Genomic DNA, 20761 nt, shown 5'->3' on the forward strand with positions numbered 1-20761 from the left:
TTTCACCTCAGTGTTGTCGGGAAAGGCTGCAGCTACCTGTGAACGACAAGATTGTAGTGCAGACATCAAGGAAGCCAAGTAATCTGTCAGCATATTACAGTCAATATCAGTTATTTTGCGTGGTATAGGCGTCCCCCACATATTTGGTGGTCTGCCGAAGATCACCTCATACGGGGATAGCCCTGTTCGAGAGTGTGCTACCATTCTTGTGAAAAAGAGTGCAACTGGTAGTGCTACTACCCAGTCGACACCTTTCTCCCTGCATATTTTGGACAATCTAATTTTCAGTGTCTGATTATGTCTTTCTACGAGACCTGCTGCCTCAGGGTGTCGGACACAGTGGAATTTCCACTGATAACCTAACAAAAGTGAAACATGTTTCATTAATTCGGATGGGAACGGCTGGCCGTTATCTGAGTGAACAACACGTGGTAAACCGTATCGTGGGAAGAATTCTCGAACTAACTGTTTGGCAGTAGTCGGGGCAGTGTAATCTGAAACCGGGTATGCCTCCGTCCAACGGGAAAGAGCACACACAACTACGAGAACATATTTGAATCCTCTGCATCGTTCCATCTGGATATAATCCATCTGGAGGACTTCAAAAGGATGATCAGGAGGATGAAATCCACCTTGTTCTACGGGAACACTTTTTCCTGGGTTGAACTGGCAACAGATCATACAGGTACGGACCTTTTGTTTGGCTGCAGCTCGTAAATGTTTATTGAACCAAATATGTTGAATGCTATCTAGCATAGCTTTTTCTCCTAGATGGGCTGGACTATGTATAGTGTTAATTATAACTTGGACCATTGAATCAGGAAGGAACCACACAGACTTTTCCTTCATCATCCATCCTTGGTCCGTTTGGATCCCTCCTAATTCAGTCCATTTCTTTATTTCTTCTGATGTAGCATGTGTCTGGATGTCAACTACGTCAAGGGTAGGATCTTTAACTGTCATACAATGTGTCGGCATCGGGACTATTGTCTTTGTCATGTTGGATGTTTGGGTTTGAGCAGTCTGTTTAGCTGTTCTGTCGGCTAGATCATTGCCTTGAGAAATGATATCAGTAACCTTCGTATGAGCCTTACATTTCATAATTGATATTGCAGTAGGTAGATGTATTGCATCTAATAAGGCATGAATGAGGGGTCCGTGCTGAATGTGGGCACCGTGGGAAGTTAAATAACCTCTCTCTCGCCACAGCACGCCGAAGTCATGTACAACTCCGAATGCATAACGTGAATCAGTGAATATGTTGACTTTTTTATTTGTAGCTTGAATACAGGCTTGTGTCAGAGCGACGAGCTCTGCTGCTTGAGCGGACAAGGTATTTATACACTTGGTTTCAATAATTTCAGTGTCTGTGGTGACTGCGTAAGCGGCCACTAGCTCTCCTGTACTTGTTCTCATACATGAACCATCTACATACAACGTCAGGTCTGGATCTGACAATGGGACATCGGTTAAATCTTGTCTGGGTTTCGTCGTTATAGTAATAACTTCAATACAGTCATGGGCTAGTGGGTCTGTTCCGATTACTGGCAAAAGTGTGGCAGGATTCAATGTGTTACAGCGTCTGATTTCTATATGTGGCTGGAACAATGTAAGTTCGTACCCTGTAAGTCGCGCAATAGTCAAGTGTTGTGTTTGCGTTCGATTCACAAGAACCTCTACCGCGTGTGGTACTTGTACTGTCAATGGATGTCCTAACACTATGGCATCGCTTTGTCTGATTGCTAATGCTGTCGCTGCCACTGATTTCAGGCACGCAGGCAGAGCCTGAGCTACTGGATCTAATGTACTAGAAAAATAAGCACATGGTTTGTGTGCTCCTGCTTGTTCCTGTGTGAGTACTGACAAGGCAGTACCTTCGCGTTCTGTAACAAAGAGTGTAAACTGTTTTCTGTAACATGGCGTTGCTAAAACAGGTGCTTGACATAAAGCTTTCTTTAGGCTTTCAAAAGCTTGTGTATGTTCCTGAGTCCAAGGGAGGACAGTCGATGTGGCTGCCTCCTGTGTTGTCAACTGAATGAGTGGTTTTGCTAGGAATGCATACTGAGGGATCCACTGTCTACAGTATGAAGTGAGGCCTATGAAAGCCCGTACTTCCTTTTGTGTCTTGGGTATTGGCATGTTAGCTATTAACTGAATGCGGTCGGGTGTAAGCTGCCTTCCCTCCTTGGACAGCGAGTGACCAAGGTAAATAACTCGCTGGACACAGAATTGCAGCTTAGAAGGGGACACCTTGTGCCCCTTTTCGGCTAGAAATTGTAAAACTGTCAGTGATGCTTTCTCACATTCGGGTTCGCTTCTAGCGGTGATCAACAGATCATCGACATATTGAAGCAAGGCAGTGTTAACTGGCATGTGGATACTGTCAAGTTCTCGTTTCAGTGCTTGGCTATAGATGCTGGGGCTTTCTGTAAATCCTTGAGGTGCGCGTGAGAATTTAAAGCTACGTCCATTTAAACTAAATCCGAATAAATATTGACTTTCCAAATCTATTGGGACGCTGAAAAAGGCGTTTTTAAGATCAATTACAGTAAAGAATGTTGCTTCGGAATCAATGGCTGTCAATAATGACGAGATATCAGGGACCACAGGGAATTGTGGCACAATACACTTGTTTAATTCGCGCAGATCAATAACCAATCGATATACTGGCGGGGCCTTTGGATCTGTTCGTTTAAGAATCGGAATTATCGGTGAATTACATACATTGGAGTCTGTTTCTACAACTACTCCTTGGGCAATGAGCTCGTCAATGATTTGTAGTAAAGCCACTACAGCATCTGGTGGTAACTTGTATTGTCGCATTCGTGGTAGCACCACTCCTGCCTTTAATGTGACTCGATATGGTGTAATATTCATGCAACCAACATCAGTAGGGCCTTGTGCCCATAGATGTGTAGGTAAAGTCTGCAGTCGGGGATCCATGTCTCTAGACACATAATGACCTTTAAAATCACGTAAAAACAATCTTACTCCTTCCGGAGAACAACATATTATAGCTCCTAGAGCCTTCAGTGTCTTTATTCCTAACAGGTTTTCTGGACATGATTTAGTAAGCAATAAATCGGTAGTTCGGGTCAAAGGTCCTATCGTAAGTGGAAGAGGTTGTGACACTTCATTAACAATAGGTTTTCCTGAAAAACCAAGGGAAATATTCTGAGAGCCTGAGAGGGGTGCCTCTGGAACTTCACTACGTTTTATGGTCGTTCGACTTGCCCCTGTATCGAGTAAAAATTTTCTGTCTTGGCCTAACAATTCACTATGTACATAAGGTCCTTCTTGATCTACAGGGATCTCGATAAGGGGTAAGTCAACTTCCCTCTCTAGGCTGGTTCATGCGTATCGTTGGTAATCAGGATAGTCGTACTGTGCGGTCTGGTACAGTTGTCGTGTCGTGGTTTGTGTGGCAGCAACAGGCAGCGCTGGTGCAGCTGGCACAAACTGTATAGACTGTTGTGAAGCTGGCATGGACTGTGCATGCTGCGGAGCTCCTTGTTCATTCTGGTCCTGTCTAAGTGGTCGTGGTCTTTCTTGTGTTTTACCTATGGCGATATTATGTTTCAAAACTGGACAATCGTGTACGTAATGACCTGGCTTTTTACAATAATTGCATGTCCCTTTTACAGGTCCTGCTGAATCACCGGAATGTGTCATACCCTTTTTATGTCCTTCAGCTGGAACTGTCTGAGAAACTAGCATTTTCATTTTTGTGTCTTTCATGCGTCTGTGTTCATGTTCTTGTTCCTCTCTAATTCTATTGTGATGGTATTGTAACATTTGTAACATTTGTGATGGAGTGTTACCTTGCCAGGTACTCTCGAATTTTAATACTCTATTCTTTACTTGGGGCAGGGCATTTTCTACTAATTTTGTTACAAACAGATGTGGGTATGATTCGCTACTTGCTTTTATGCCACTATTTATACCAAAACATTTTTCAAATCGGGCATAGTAATCACTAGTATCTTCATCTTGCTTCTGTTTACAGGCTGAAATTGTACCCCAATCTTCCTTTTTCGTAGTTAATAAACGTGGCAGTACCTGTACTAATAAACCTGGTAGTGCTTTAGTTTTATCCCCGAGTCCTGCTCCTGCAGTTCGGGCCTTTTCTTCTGCTTCTAATACTGACCATTCTATCTTTTGGTCTCCTACCTCCCACTCTTTTTCCCTGAGTTTCTCATAAATGCCAGCAGGCATTAATACCTTTAATATTGTCATAATGTCGGGATAGGTATACTCTCCCATGAGTAACATGTCTTTAATTTCTCGGTGGAAACCCGCTGGGTCTTTGTCATGACTAGGTACCACTTTCTTCATTTCCAACAATTCTATTTTCGATATGGGCGTGTATACAAATATGCGTTTAAACTCGTTGTCCTCGCCCTTTATTGGGTGCACTTCTCGTAAGGGATTCTGTCTATCCATGTAATACGTGGTTCTTTCCTTGATGGGCAATGAGACACGATCTGAACATACAAAAAGAATATACTGCTTTCTTGATTCTAGAATTTCTTTAATCAATTTAGTACCTGAACCTCTCCATCTATTCATGAGTAATTCAGTCAATATATCAGGTAAGGGACCAGGGTCCGAATGCTGACTCTGATACAGTATGAGGAGTTGTTGAATCATATAAATCCCAGCTAAACGCTGTTCATCTGGGGTGAGATTCAAAAATGTGCGTGCTACTGTATCATCACTGTATTTTCCGGGACTGTCAACCCAATGGACAGCTGACCTAGCTAATTCTTGTTCATCCATAGAATCGAGGAAATGATAACCCCTTCGTTCTCGGAGTAATTTGTCAGCTGCTTGGAACGAATGCTCGTTAGGCCTTATATGGACTATGGGTGTTGGGAAACTCCTGTTATTGTCTGGACATATCGGACGTATCGGGTCAATAAGACATCTATTACTATTACAAGATCTTCCTCTACCTACATAGGCTATAGTGTCTGACTGTCCTGTGGGCAGTCCTGATCCTTCTTCCTCGCTTTGATCGAACTGGTCTACCGCTAATCTTTCTTCGTGTAGGCGTTCTATTTCTTTTCGGATCTTTCGGCACATGGCTATTATACAATTCTGCTTATCATGTCTTCCTTCTGATATATTCTGACTCCATCTGGTAAGAATTTGCATTGCTTCCGGGTCTACCCCTGGTCGGTCTTGATTTCTGATCACACAATTTATGAGGAAACGTAACAGTTCCCCCTGTATTTCCACTTTCTGGTATTCCATAGCTCTGTTAATACATTCAGAATCTCGTCCTGTTTGAACAAAATGATATATATTATCTAGATGCGCAGTCATTCCTGGTAACTTCCCTAGATACACCGCGGCTCGTCTGATACGTAATGATGCCAGGGTCATTTCGTCCTCTTTTCCGGGCACAGGGTCATATCTACAATCTATAAGGAGTTCCTTAAGCGTACGGGCATTTATGAGTTTGGGGGTACGTGAATGTGCTGACTCTTGAAAGGTAAGTTTATTTATTCTGGGTGGCGTAGAGAAAATGTTACTAGCACCTCCCGTAGCCCCATCTGGGGTGTCGGGTGTGAAAGGATTCGTTGAACGTGACACAGCAACTATAGGTGTGGACACAGCTATAGAAGTAGCTGTAGGAACAGATGCAGAAACAGATGTGCTTGCCGGAACTTGTGTCAGAACTTGTTGCTGTAACGATACGGGTACTGGATCTTGGCGTTGAACCTCCCTGATAGGCGGTCTATGTGGGGCGGAATTAGCATACTCGGGAGCTGCGTCATCTAAATATGAGGAAAGAAAAACATCTTCTGCGGTTCTAGGATGCCCCTTAGGATGTACCTTTATTGGAAATAATGGGGTTGGCAAGTCTTTTGGTATTTCTGGAGTAGCCTTAGGTAATCCTTCAGCCAGAAGGGGATACATACCATTCATAAGGGCATTTCTTTGTCTGTCTACTTGTTCTGATTTCACTCGTGCACCTTCTTCAATTAATAGATTTTCTCGGTCTTCATTTGATTTTTCTTTACTCTTCTCTTCCTGTCTACGTGCTTTTTCTGTTCGTCTATGTGATTCTTTACGCCATAATTCAATGGCGTCTTTCTGTGATTGTCTAGCTTTCTTTTTCCATAATTCTTCCTCTACTTTCACGATGCACTCTGCATCCCAGGTCCCCGCTGCGGGCCACCTCTGACTTTCTGGTAATTCCTTGGTGTAGTCTACCCATAGATCAAGAAATAATATGGCGTCTAGGCCATGTTTGTGATACATTAAGTACCCTGGAGTGTCCCTAGGAGGAATGGGAACAGCTTCTTCGAGTACCCCTTTTCTAGTTGTGATCATCTTAGTTTCGAAAAGAGTGGCATATTGAGAACTGATCTGATACTTAATCTTGAACACACTTAGTACAAAAGCACAATAATGAACAACCATTCATACCACAATATGCAGGACGTTTAACACATTAAACATTAAACATTAAACATTTTTTTAACCTTTAAAATAACCAACAATGATGATCGTCTGCATAACTAATCACCAAGCATAATTCTTTGACAATAACTAGATACTTCGGAATACTTGATATACTGCTAAACAGTACAGATACACTGCTGAAACAGTGCAGACCGGATTTGTGTACCCAAACCCGTCTTGACCGGCACAACCTATGTGCACGTCAGAAATGCCTCCCCAGCAATGGTACTCACCGGGTAGCTTCGGAAACGGAAGGCCTCAGAAACTTGACTGAACTTGAACCAGACTGGACTCGACTCGAACGCTTCGGACACTGGACTCGACTTGGGACTTCGGAAACTGGTGGGCCTCTGTATACCTCGGATCTTGCTCTCTCAGCTAGGCTCTGGTCGGGATACTTCGCACTTCTCACCGCCTCGTCTGGGTGTTGATCGCAGCCTCAGTCGCCCCCGCTTGACCGGAGGGAGATACAGGAAATCCTGCTGGTACGCGTTATTGTCCGTCCAGCTGTGGCAGGAGACCGGGCCTGCAACTCACCGCCGGCGCGTGAGATGAGAAAGTGTCCCTGTTCGGGCGCCATTCATGTGGTAAATAAAATTCTTTACCGGGACTTAATTTGATACGGAAACATAATAAATATAGCTCAGTAAAATGAGAGGCAGAATCCGTGGTATCAGAGGTTCGGAATGGGCTTTATTCCAATGATCGATTATAATCGGTTGCTCCAAGTTCCGTCACCACGAAGGTTCAGGAAGTGAAGTACATACTTTATTGACAAGAAATGACTTTTATAGTACATACATTACAATGAAGCGAATGCAGTAGGCGTAACAATTGATAAGGAAAATGACGATTCATATGCGTAACCGAAAATGGGTGTAATAAGGAGTAAAAAGGAACATAATTGGTTATGATGTCATATATAGGTGGATCTATAAGATAATACTTGGCATAGATGCGCGCGCAGCAGCATGACGTGTGATTGATGTGCAACTAGGGGGTGAGGGGGACTTGACATTTAGCTTTACATGTGGAGACAAGAAGTCTGGGGGGTCAAGTCAACCTAATCCCAAATCATATCTAACATCCTATGTTTAAAGAACTATGTTATCCACAAAAAGAAGGACTCTCGGACAGAATCTATTCTATACTGACTATACTGACTGTTAGTGCGTGTACAAGCGTCTAAGTGTCTACACTAGATGCGAGGGCGGAATCTTCCATAGTAACAGGGCTATGAATTACTTGCATAAAGACAGAGAAGCCGGGCCTTTGCTCGGTAGCTGGAAGAATGTTTACTTAAACTACCAGACAGGAATGCATCGGGCAGGGAACGGAGCAGATAATTTCGAAGGTGAAATACAGTTCTTGGCAGGCAGCAAGCTGATGTCAGGCTTCGTGAGCCGCGCAGAGAATGAGACAAAGTTCATGGTCACGGATGCAGGCTCGGACTGGAGCTTTCAGAGGCAGAAAGCAAGAAAAGCTTGATGACAGAATCAGGGCCTACTTGCCTGGACTGTAAAATGGCATAAGTGAACCATATAAAGGCGGTGGCCTTTCGTACTTAGGAATGGAATATCCGGCCTATTCATGGCGGATCTGACAGAGGACATGTTGACGGTGGACGCACATGTGTTTGCGTCTTCATAACTGGAACTGGAGGGAACATACATGTACTTGTAACATGCACATAGAACCGTTGGGGTCCAAGATAGGGGACATAACTGACCAGAAAAATCCATATTTCCACAACCCTCTGACTGTGACTCATCATGAACCATGCTTGCCATGACTATCCTGTATTGTCATTTTCTTTTTGCATTCCGTAGACCTTTGTTTATGCAAGGGACCTCCATGGTGCTCCTGCTGAAGGATTTGGCCTGGCCTCTACCCAAGATGGACAATGCCATAAAAATGGATTCTCTTAATGTTCAGTGTGAGCCCCCCCTCCAATTAACTTGGTCTGACCATGCGCTAATTGAATTTTCCATTCAGGGCCCAAGGGAGTTGAAGGGATCAAATTCGGCCACACATCATATCCGTAGACAATGGCAGAAAGTCACCTCGGAGAGCTTTCAGGCCTCCTTTTTAATGCCACAAAACATTGCATCAGATAATATAGTAGAAGCCCTGGCTAAATACAATTCTGCAGTCTCTAGGACTATTGATTCTCTTGCACCACTGAAACAACTCCCTAATCACTTCAAATGCCCTCAGGTTGCCTGGTTCTCCCCTCAGCTGCGTGCACAAAAACAACTTTGTAGGAAATATCAGAGAAGTTGGCGCACCACCCACGATGAAAGTGATAAAGTTCAGTTTTTGGCCACTTTGTCCAGTTACCATAATAATATAAAAATTGCATGTAAAACCCACATTGCCTCCCAACTAGCTCTGGCTGGCAATGCCCCTAAAATCCTACATCCTATCCTTCAGTCTTTCACCAATCCCAAGGCCTGTGAGAATCTTGTGGCACCCACACAAACACTATGCAATGATATTGCGCAATCATTTTCTCTGAAAATAGAGCAAATCTATGAAAAAATTGTTTTGTCAGGAAGCCAGCACCTGGCCCCTTTGACAGTGGATCTATCAGAACCGGCAACCCCTCAGCTGACCTCAGCAGATGTAGTAACAGTGATCCATAGAGTAAAATCTGGGTCCCCCCACAATATTATTCCAGCCAAAGTCGTCCCCTCCCTGGCCCTTCAACTATCCCCTTCGATTAAATATCTCCTCAATCTCTCACTAAGAGAGGGTCACAACCCGTCGAATAGAATGGAAAGCAGCGCAGGTTATGCCCATTCGTAAGAATATCAAGGCCCCTTTGACGGATCTGTCCAATCTCTGTTCCATCTCGCTTCTTCCTTTCCTGAGCAAACTACTGGAGAGACATATCAACAAACATCTCTCAAACCATGTCGAACTTACTGGTTGTTTAGATCTCTCCCAGTCAGGCTTAGGGCCCAAACACAGCACCCAATCAGCTCTGCTAGTGGTCACGGATAACATCAGGATGACCCTAGACAAGGGCTATTCCACGATTCTGGTGCTGTTGGACCTATCTGCCGCGTTCGACATGGTGTCACATCAGATATTACTCAGGAGACTGAAGGAGCTTGGATTAAGAAACTCTGCTTTTCAGTGGATGTCGAGTTTTTTATCTGGTCGCTCTCAGACCGTCAACCTGGGCCCATATCACTCAGCACCTATGGAACTGTCCAAGGGCTTACCTCAGGGCTCATGCTTGAACCCCACACTGTTCAATACCTATGTTGCTCCCTTGGCCAATCTCCTGAGGATGTATGGGTTCACCCCAATATCAAACGACAACTATATACAGCTGCTTTTCCCTTTTGACAAATTCACTCCTTCTGTACAGTTGACCTTCTCCTCGGGAATGAGAGCAATTTCACACTGGATGCAGAGTAATCTCCTCCAGTGTGATGTTGGGAAAATGGAGATCTTACTCTTCGGAGAGGCCCCCTTACTATGGTCTCCGGAGTGGTGGCCGATCGATATTGTTACCTCTCCTGCCCCTAAAGTCTCCGTTAAGAACTTAGGCATTCGTCTGGATCAAGCCCTTACCTTGAAGGAATACGCCGTTCAGACAGCTTGTGCCTGTTTCTAAACTCTGGGCCTACTCCGTCAAGTCTTTCCTCTCCTTCCTGTTTCTACTCGGAAGACTCCGACTCAGGCACTTATATTAAGCCGTCTAGAATACTGTAACGGTCTGCTGATCTATGCTAGTGAGACTGCGATCAGCAGACTGCAGGTGATCCAGAAAACTGTAGCGCAACTAGTTCTTAACGTGCCCCCTAGGACGGCCTCCCGCCCTCTTCTCTTGCAGATTCATTGGCTTCCAATACGCCAACGGGTAAAATTCAAAATTTGTTGTACCATCCATAAGGCGCTTTCTATTCTTGGTCCATTTATCTTTTGGAGAAATTCATACCCTACCGTCCCTCTAGGTCTCTCTGCTCGGGCTCCAAACATTTTTTGGAGGTTCCCCTAGTTAGGAGGGCAAGGCTAGGGGGAAAGCCCCTTTCCTACCTTGTCCCTCGTTATTGGAATGACCTTCCCCTGCACTTGAGACAGTGCTCTAACCATTTACAATTTAGGAAGCTGCTTAAGACTACTCTTTTCTGTTTCTGATCTTAGCTGCAATTGCACTACACCTATGCTGCCCGTCCGAAGCGCAGAGATACTCCTTCGGGAGTCGATTCTGGCGCTATATAAATAAATAAATAAATCAATAACCATCCATTTCTATACAGTATGATTTTTCCTTTATAATAAATATTTTTCTGAAGTGTGGGGATCCTCCTATTGGGAATTTTCTAGCCTTCATAGTGAACAGCTAATGTGGGAGTTTGGGGGCTCCAAAGAAAAAAACTGTTTTGAATTTGGTAATTAAACTGTCATCTTCCTTCCACAGCAGATTTGACATCACATGCTGCTCATGGACTTGAGGAGTTAAGTGTTTGGCTATCTTCTCTGTTTCTCTACTTCCCCCTACCTTTCCATTCATTTAACCCCCCCAACTTTCTTCCCCCAGGTTGTGGGATCTTTTTTGCTGTTAATTTCCACCATCAACAGATCTTACATTTGGTGGAGTGGATTTGATTAAAGCTATGCCATGTGTTACTGGAGGATGAGGTTACCAAAAAGTGCATCTTTGCTAAGTTCACCCTTCCTATGTCCTACTATGGCAAGAAATGAAATCACAGAACAGACAATAAATTACAAAAATGGTTATGTAAGGAAAGGTAGTGTGCACTTTTTACCACAATCTATGCCCATGGATTCCTAAGGTAACCTTCTTCTGAGTCTTGATACTTTGAGACTTGAGCGCTTCATTACGCTTACTTTAGTAAATTCACAATATGTTTCTGGTTGGAGAGAGAGAGGTAGAAAGGCTGAGACAGAAACATAGGATGCTGAACAATTTATATAATAATTGGTTTCCTTGCTTAGAAGCAAAGGAGGAATATCAAAACAAAGGCAGTATTTATCATTGAGAAAGCAAGGTGACTTACCACTCACTCAAGCAGCCGCTTCAGCCCCTCTCTCAACAAATTGGCCCGACCCTCTTCAACAGCAGCATCGGCCTAGAGTATTTGAGGACCTAGACAAATACATAACACATTTATTTAGAATGTCAGTACCAACCACAGTATTTTGCAGAAGTTAGAAAGCTATATCTAACTAAATTAATGTGAAGTTAGAGCTATCTAAAGTATCACTCTGAAAGGTTTACATGACATTTTGCAAATCAAGTAGCCAACAATTCAAAGTAGAAATACAACAATACTGGAGGAAAATGGCTAGGAAAGCATTAGAAAAACAATCATGGAAGGAGAGGAAAGGATTGAAAAGGACACATTGTATTGGTAGCCTAATGTGCCGGTTTTTAATGACATAATAGAGCCTTATATGATTGAAGGTTTCCGAAAAATCAGAATTGTGAGAGTTAGATGTGGGGTGAGCTGCCAACAACATCCTGTTGGGGACCATTACCATATATGTCCCTGTACTATTGATCGTTGGCTCAATAAAGCCTCCTATTTACCTACGTGTTGTTAGACTGCATCCCTTCCTGTTCACCTCCACTACCATAAGATATATTAAAGAGAGGTGAGGGAAAACTAACTGCCACAGTAACAAAAAGAAGGGGAAAACAGGCTAATGACAGGTGAAAGCTGCAGAAACAGAGGGATTATCAAGAAAACACGAGGAGGTATGCAGGGTTAACGCGTATATTAAAGTAGGTAAGGAGGATTTGGAAAATACAGAAGGCCATAATGCATACTAGTTGTTAAAAGTAAGAAATACTAAACATCACTTACCAGCACCAATGGAAATGGATGGTGTGGAGGCTGTGGCAGCATCAGTGCCTGAGCCAAGCAGGTCCCTTCTCATTGTTGGTTCTCTTCAGTTGTCCTGAAAGGAGGAGAGATAGAGAGGACTCTGATTAGTATGCAGTAGTACTCTCTAGAAAAAGGCATTTTACAAACAAGCAAATCTTCTGCCTGACAGACAAATCCTTCACATCTCTTAACCCTCACCTAAAAAATGTAATAGTTGCCCACTCTAAACAGTGTTTCCTATGAATGATATTGCTCCACCTTTCGCTTCACTCATTTTTGTTATTTGGTCATTATGAAAGCTATGGGTAAAGTCATTCTCCCTTCATGTACTGCACCTCACAAAGATGAAGACTGTACTAGCGACAAAGTCACAGAAGTTATCTAGGAATGCCAACATCCTTGATACCAGAGTATCCTCCGGAGAAACCATACATCAGCTTAAGCACACCTGTCTCATTGTGAAACTGAATCTGGCTGTATGATTCATTTGACTTCCACTCCACTTCTTTCCCAATCTCCCAGTGCTACACTCTACCTGTTAGGCTGATAACATGCCCAACTACTTAATGGACCACACGTGCTCCCCAAAGTGTGTACAGAAACTCTAACATATGCCCATTCCTTTGAAACAAAGACAGTTCTGAACTAAATCCTGTTCACTGGAACATGGTGCCACTCACATAAATTAACGTACTTGTCTCATCAAAAGACCTGTGCAAAGGATATATACTTGTATATATAAATATAAATAAACTACCCAGAATCCCTACTTCCTTTTTTAATAGTTTATGCTGCACGCAAAGAAACATCTATCTATCTATCTATCTATCTATCTATCTATCTATCTATCTATCTATCTATCTATCTATCTATCTATCTATCTATCTATCTATCTATCTATCTATCTATCTATCTATCTATCTATCTATCTATCTATCTATCTATCTATCTATCTATCTATCTATCTATCTTAGAATATATGTATAAATACATTTATACACACATAGATATATATTACCGACTGGAGTCACCAGAGGTAGAACGTTTTTTCATTTGCCAATAACGTTGGCATCATTTGACAATTCCTCACAAAATTTTCAAAGATAGAATGAACATTTTGTGATCCCTAAAGCTGAGGCTGAAAAAATAGACGGGGTCCTAAAATGCAATTTGCCCATTGTAAGAAGATGGCTCTGTATATACTATACCAAAGTGAGGTATAGTGTTCACAGAGTCCAGTAGAGCACAAAAGGTAGGCACATGTATATTAGATAGCACCTCACTCTCTATTTGTGGTAGTGTGGTCAAGAAGTAAGGCTTTATCAGAGGACAGTGTTAAGCATTTGTTGTACACACTCAGTCAGCAAATGGTTCACACACTCAAAGACTGAACTTCAGACCAAATGTTTTTGTATAAATATATTCTTTTAGTTATTTTATTACCTAGAACCAAGCAAGCCTGGCACAGGTAAGTGATAAATACTTTGCTGTAGATATATCATTGTAACACAGTTTGGATTGTAATTGTATATGCACTTTATTTTGATTTACAGTACTGTTACTGAGAAATGAAATGCTTTGGAAATACTGTACATACACTTTGAATGAGCTTTTTAGTGAAATGATCAGTACATTACATTCAGATTACTTTTCTTACAGTGTAGTATACCTGGATACTACACTGGAACATTTGCTGTACACAGGTAAGTAAAAGTGTTTTTGTTATTTAGTACAGTTGTAAAAGGATTTCTTAGACTTTCCAACTACACACTTAGAAACTTTTCATAGAGAAACAGTCAATGTTATCCTATGGAGGAAAATAATGTTACCAGTTCAAAGGTAAGTACTTTGTTGTGATAGTTGGTATTCTGAGGTTAAATGCAGGGGTCCTCCAGGGTCAAGGATGCACTCTTGTTACACCCTCAGCGGCACTAATGCGGCTGGGTGCAGAGTGCTGAGGCCCAATGTTATCCAATGGGGGATAGGGGGCCTCCGGTTGGTGGCTGCTGACAAGCAGGCCACTGGGTTATGGGAGCAAAGCTCCTGGACATAAGCTCAGGGCTAATGGGGGTTTAGGCCAGCACAAAATATGCACCCTCAGTGGCACTGGGGTGGCCGGGTGCAGAGTGCTGTTTTGGCATAGCTTTCAATGAGGAAGAAGGTCTTCTGGGTGTGACCACCACTTGGAGAGGTAAGTTGGGATGCTGGAGGTTGGGTTGGGACTATCGGTTGGGCCACCCAAGGCCATGGGACATCAGGTGCAGGGTGTGCCGTTTAGAGTCGGATCTTCTTACCAGCTCCTGGACGTGGTTGGGAGGCCTTCTGGTTTGAGGCTGCAGGCGTCGGCTGGAGGCTTGAGGCAGGTAAGGTTTCTCGGGTCAGGATCACCGGGGAGACCTCCTCTTGGTGTTGGGCCACTCAAACTGGAGCCGTGGGCGTCGGGTGCAGAGTGAAGCAGATCCGCGGATCCTTGAGGAGCTGGAGTCTGATGATGAACAAATCCGGTGGTCTGGGGAGACAGAGTCTTTGGGGTGAAAGGCAGGCAGGTCCTCTGGGTTTCTCAAGGTTTCTAGCTGCAGGACATACCAGGAATTTGCTGGAGCAGGTTTGAGGTGGGGACAGGCCAGTAGGGCTGGGGTCAAGTCAGTGAGCGTCCTCTTCTTGCTAACTTTGGCACGGCTGTTCAGTCCTTCTTCTTTTCTTCTACTGGTTTCTTGTCTGCCCTCTTGGTTCAGAGCTGCCCCCTAAATACTGTATTTAGGGGACATTTTAGGGGTCTTGGGGTCAGTAGCTAATGGGCTACTAACCTTAGGATGACTATACCCTTGGTGTGCCCACCGTACGCAGGGGAGTGAGCACAAACTCTAATCCTGATTGGGGAATGCCTGTCATCTGCAAGATGGCAGGCCCTGAAGAGTGGGCTTCACCTCACCTCACCCACCTCAGGGGTGGAGTTAGCAGAGGTGAGCACACCTTCTGGGCTGGCTAAGCTTTTCCCTCCTGTTTTCCCACCGAAAAGGAAGGGGGCCTGCTCCTGATAGCAGTTGAGGCTGGAGGTTACATTACAAAGACTACCAGGCCTTTGAAGCTCCCCTGCCACAGATGGCTCTTCCTGGCATGGGGGATGTGTGAACACCTCCCCCAGTAAAGGCTTTGTTTCTGGGCTCAGGGAGAGAAGGCTCTCACCCTAGGGGTCCAGAAACATGTCTCTTGGTGGTAGGTTGGTGTGTACCAGTCAGGGAACCCACCAGATGCTGGTCGTTTTTCAGGGGGCATCTCTAAGATGGCCTCTGAATGCATTTTTCATTAAATCCCACACTGGCATCAGTGTGGGTTTAATGTGCTGAGAAATTTGATACCAAACTTCTCCATTTTATTTTCAATGTAGCCATTATGGTGCTGTGGAGTTCATACTGACAAACTCTCAGCACCATATACTCTTAATGGCAGCTATGCACGGTCAATGTCTAAGAATGGACCTAGACACTGTAAGGGTACAGGGCTCATGCACCTGTACCCGCACCACTGGTATAGGGCACCCAGCTAGAGGGGTGACTGATCTATGCCAGGGCAGTGGGTTGTAGGCATTGCACACAGCGATGTGTGCCATGTCAACTGTTCACTTTGTTCTGCACCAAAACAGGTAGCCTGCAAAGGCAGTGTGTGAGTGTAAAGGTTAACCCTGGGCAAAGAACTACGCTACGCTTGTGTAGTTCGCGAAGTTTGCGCTACTTCGCACTACGCAAATTGCACGTAGCACAGTGCAAACACGCATAGCGATCATTTTTTGCTTGCTCGCAGTCCTCAATGTCAAGTTGGTGAACGCGAGCGAGCAAAATGACATCCCGGTGAGACTTTTTCCTCATTCGTGATCAGCAATATCAAGTTGCCGATCGCGAGCATGGAAAATAAACCTCCCGGTGAGATTCTCAAAGCGGGGAGGTCAGGTTTCTCATTGCGAGGGGTCGCGTATGCTCGCGACCGCTCACGATGAGAAACTACCAGTCCGCGTTGAGAAAGCTGCCACTCCAGTAGAAAACTACTCGAGCAGCAGAAAACGACCGGTTGCACTGTGCAAGATGCGGTTTGCACTGATTGCACAGTGCGGACAAGCATCCGGCACTGTGCAATCAGTGCAAACAGCATTTTGCACAGTGCACTATGCAGTCCGCATAGCTACGCGTAGCTCACGTAGTGAGAAGTGCACTTCGCCTAGCTAAGCGTAGCACTACTACGTGAACTACGCCCAGGGTTAAAAATATACAGGACCCCTTAGGGCGGCACAATAAGTGCTGCAGCCCTTAGAGGCCTTCCCTGGTCACAGTGCCCTGGGTACCTGTGGTAACATTTACCTGGGGCTGACCTGTGGCCAGAGAGTGCCAATTGGGTGTACAAGGTACAGTTTTGGGGAAAGAACACAGGCCCTGGGAACCTGATTGGCAGGGACCCAGGGCACATCAAGTCAAAGTACATCAGTAATCTGGCAAAATGTGGGGGGGTTACTGCAACAGAATTCTAGCTTTTAATACCCATGTTAATTCACATAGGAACCTTACACATGACTACAGACTGAACTGCTGAACAGAATTACACAAAAATTGTCAGAAAGGTAGATATTGGACTAGGGAAGGGCCTTTTTGTGATTTGGTGTAAGTCCATTCAGTCGTTGTGGAGTTATTGAAAGAAATTTAAATTTGTATATAACACAACGCAGTTCCTCTGAGGATCCAACAGTTCCCTTGTTCAAATCTGAGTCCCAACAAAAAATGTAGAAAAAAAGAGAAAATAGGAAAACCCTCACCACCTAAGCCTCTTGGAGAGGTCTCAGAGGGACCCTGCCGGGGCAAATTTTAAATCAAAGATTTCAGCGGGAACACTTGAGCCGCAGATCCACCAAAAAAAAAAGAAGTGCAGGCTTCTGCACTTCTTTACTAATAAACCCTGGGTGAGCCAGGTCCCTGGAGCACGAGCACTTAAATAAAGGAGGGGGTGTACGGCCCCCCTCCTATAGCTTATTATAAGCCACGGGGACCACCACCTTCCCGGAGAACTTTTAAGAATGTGAAGGACCTCTGAGGGAAAAGTGAAGTTAAGTTAATACCACACTGGGCACCACCATCTCCCTGGGACTCTATGAAAAATGAACATGGGTGGGCCAGTTGGGCCTGCCCATGGCCCAGGCACCACTACCTCCCCAGGGCAAAAAATAAAATGACCCTCAGGCGGTAGCTGTTTGCTTTTGCTTGGTGAGGGCTGACAGACAGCAAAAGCAAATATAAGTTATAGTTAGCTGAGGTAACTATAACTGCATAATTTCCATGGCTTTGTTTGAGTGAAATGTGAGCCTAACTATAACGTCCCTGTAACCTTTGATTTTTTAATACATTTCTATGGTTTTTTTATTCTTATTTACGAACTTAAATTGTACCTGTAATCCTTATTTTCTGTGAATTTCAAAGGTTTTTTAAATTCTATTTCCTAACTATAATGTCCTTGTAACCTTTGGTTTTTTTCAGTGAATATCTATGTTTTTTTAATGTTATTTCCTATCTATAACACCCCAGTGACCTTTGTTTTTTAAGTGAGATTCTAAGGTTGTTTTAATTTTATTTCCTGTCACCTGTAACCTTTGAGATTAAGTGTGTGAGTGAGTGCATTAGTGTCTGAGTGGGCCTATGAGTGGGTTTGAGAGTGTCTTACTGGGTCTGTCTGTGGGTGTGTGAGTATATGAGTGGGTCTAGGAGTGGCTACATAAGTGTCTCACTAGGTTTGTGAATGCCTGAGTGGGTCTGTGAGTGGGTCCATGAGTGCCTGAGTTGGTGTCTGAGTGGGTGTGTGAGTTTCTGAATATGTCTGTGAGTGGGTGTCAGAGTGTCTGAGAGGGTTTGAAAGTGCTTCCATGAGAGCGTGAGTCAGTCAGTCTGTGAATGAGTGCATGAGTGTCTGAGTGGGTCTGTGAGTGTGTGCATGAGTCTCTCAGTGGGTCTGTGATTGGATGCATTAGTGTCTGAATGGGTCTGTGAGAGTATCTGAGTGGCTCTGTAAGTGGGTATATGAGTGGATTTGTGTGTGGATGTGAGTGCCTGAGTGCATCTGTGAGTGGGTGCTTGAGTATCTGCTTGGGTCTATGAGTGCATGTGAGAGTGTCTGATAGGTCTGTCAGTGGGTGTGTGAGTTGGTGTGTGAGTGTCTGAGTGGGTCTGTCAGTGGGTGTATCAGTGTCTGAATGGGTATGTCAATGGGTGTGTGAGTGGGTGTCTAAGTACCTGGGTGTGTGTATCAGTAGCTGTGTGAGTGATTGGGCCACAAAGGAACCGCAACTGGGAATTAATCCATCAAGACTTCACAGTTTTGCACAAAATATCTTCCCAAGTGGAATACTTTCTACTGGTTTAATACTAAGTGGTGCCTCTTTCGGTTAATGTCCATTATGTATTCGACACTACAGCTGTGTAATAGAGCATGAGAAAATGTCACTAGAGACCTTGTGTGCATTTTGGCAATGGGACTGTTCCTTGTGCATCTTTATCCAGAAATATGTGATAATATAAATCCTCCTACAGAGAAGACAACAAGACTACAAAGAGGTAAATGTCCACAAAACAAGTCTCTTTCTTCTTAACTGTATGGAGCAAGTGTTGCTTTTGTTTGGTGGAGATGTCTTCATATTCCTCGGCATCAAGAATGCCTCACCAAAAGTATCAGGAAATGTGCTGGGGGGTGCTTGTTAAGATATCCATCATGCTGGCAAAAGGCAAGACCTTTGCATACTACTAAGGTGGTTGGGCCAAACAGCGAAGCTTTTAACTGATTTGTAAATTTGAATACTTATAACATTTAAAAGGAGAACCATGGACTCTGCTCTCACCAGGTAAGGAAGAAAAAGAACCCTCTCATCACAGCCACTGCAGATTGACTCCAATAGCTCAGTGATGCATTCACCTCCACAAAGCATTTCATATTGTCGTTCAATATGGAATTGCCAAGAAAACACACCTTTGCCTTCAGGAATCCACGAGTTAGAATAATTTGTCATTTACAGAAGTGGAGCTTCAGCTGGTACACCTGCTATATTTATATGTGTAAGGGCTTCCTGATAAGTGGGTGAGGGGATTGCACAACCCCCCTCCCTGGATGGATTTCAGCCCCAGGGACCCCATCTCCCATGTCCCAGTGATAATTCAATGTGGAGGGGGACATATGGCCCCCGCCCTTGGGCTGATTTAGCCCCCTGGGGCCTGGCCACATTTCAATGGAGGAAGGGGCCACACATCCCCTTTCCCCAGGCCGTTTTTGGCCCCGGGGACCCCATCCCTCAGGACCCAGGTAGGACTACCTGGGTGCCCTTGAGCCCACCCAGGGCACCCAGTGACCACTGTTGGGGACTACGGTGGAGCCTGAATGCCCTCGCAGTCTCAGCCAACTCACTGTCTCCTACTGGAGCTGGCATTGCTCTTGCACATAGGCAGCTGCTGGAAATGCAACTCCCTGCGTGCAAGAGCAATACTTCCATCACTTTCCCTGCCTGCTTGTTTGTGAGCAGGCAAAGTGATGAAAACTCTGCTACCAGCAAGTGGGAGCACCTTGACAGCTCCTGCTTGCTCTAAGGAGAGTGTTTGCTTTAAGTTGGCAGTTGGGGAGAGGATGTGGTCTAATGGCTAGGACAGGCGACCTCAAATCTGGGGAACAGGGTTAGAGTCTCAGCAATGACATTCAACATCCTGTGATTCTAAGCAAATCACTTAATCTTCAGTGCCTAACAAAACAAAAATTAATGTGTCCTTGTGTAACGCAACTGGTGCTCATGTGAAGTGCTCTGATACCTGATACCTTCGGGTCAAGTTGTAGCTATACAAAACTCTGGAAGAAAAAGCTGTCAAACCTCCTGCCAATCAAAAGCAAACAGCTATCTCCTAAGAGTGGGCACTTCAGGAGATAGCAAGAGTCTGCCCTGGGGGTTGGCGGTCCCCAGGGCCATGTATGGCTCCAGGAGGGGGGTCACACTGCCCCCTCCTTTAATTTTTAAGGGCCTGCCCTGGGGAGGAGGCAGTTTCCGGGGCCAAGAATGGTTGGGATGGGGGCCAAGCACCCCCCCAATTCAAATAAAAGCCCTGGAGAGGTGGTGGGCCCTGGGGCATAGGGTCCATGCAGACCCCTCTCTAATGTATATTTTAGCTCCCGGCGTGGGGTTCTGTGTAGAACCATATTATTTTTTGTATTTAACCCTAGGGAGGTGGTGGTCCACAGGCCCAGGGGAGTCAGCACTGACCACACCCAATTAATATTCCTGTTAGGCCTAGGAAGGTGGTGGTCTCTGGGGAATTATTAAGCTCTTGGAGGGGGGCCCATTGGCCCACCTCAATTTTTGAAAACTAAACTTGGCATGCCCCCAGGACTTGGCCCAACCAGGGGTTACAATT

This window comes from Triturus cristatus, chromosome 5_2, assembly GCF_964204655.1.
Source record: "Triturus cristatus chromosome 5_2, aTriCri1.1, whole genome shotgun sequence".
Classification (NCBI taxonomy): Eukaryota; Metazoa; Chordata; class Amphibia; order Caudata; family Salamandridae; genus Triturus; species Triturus cristatus.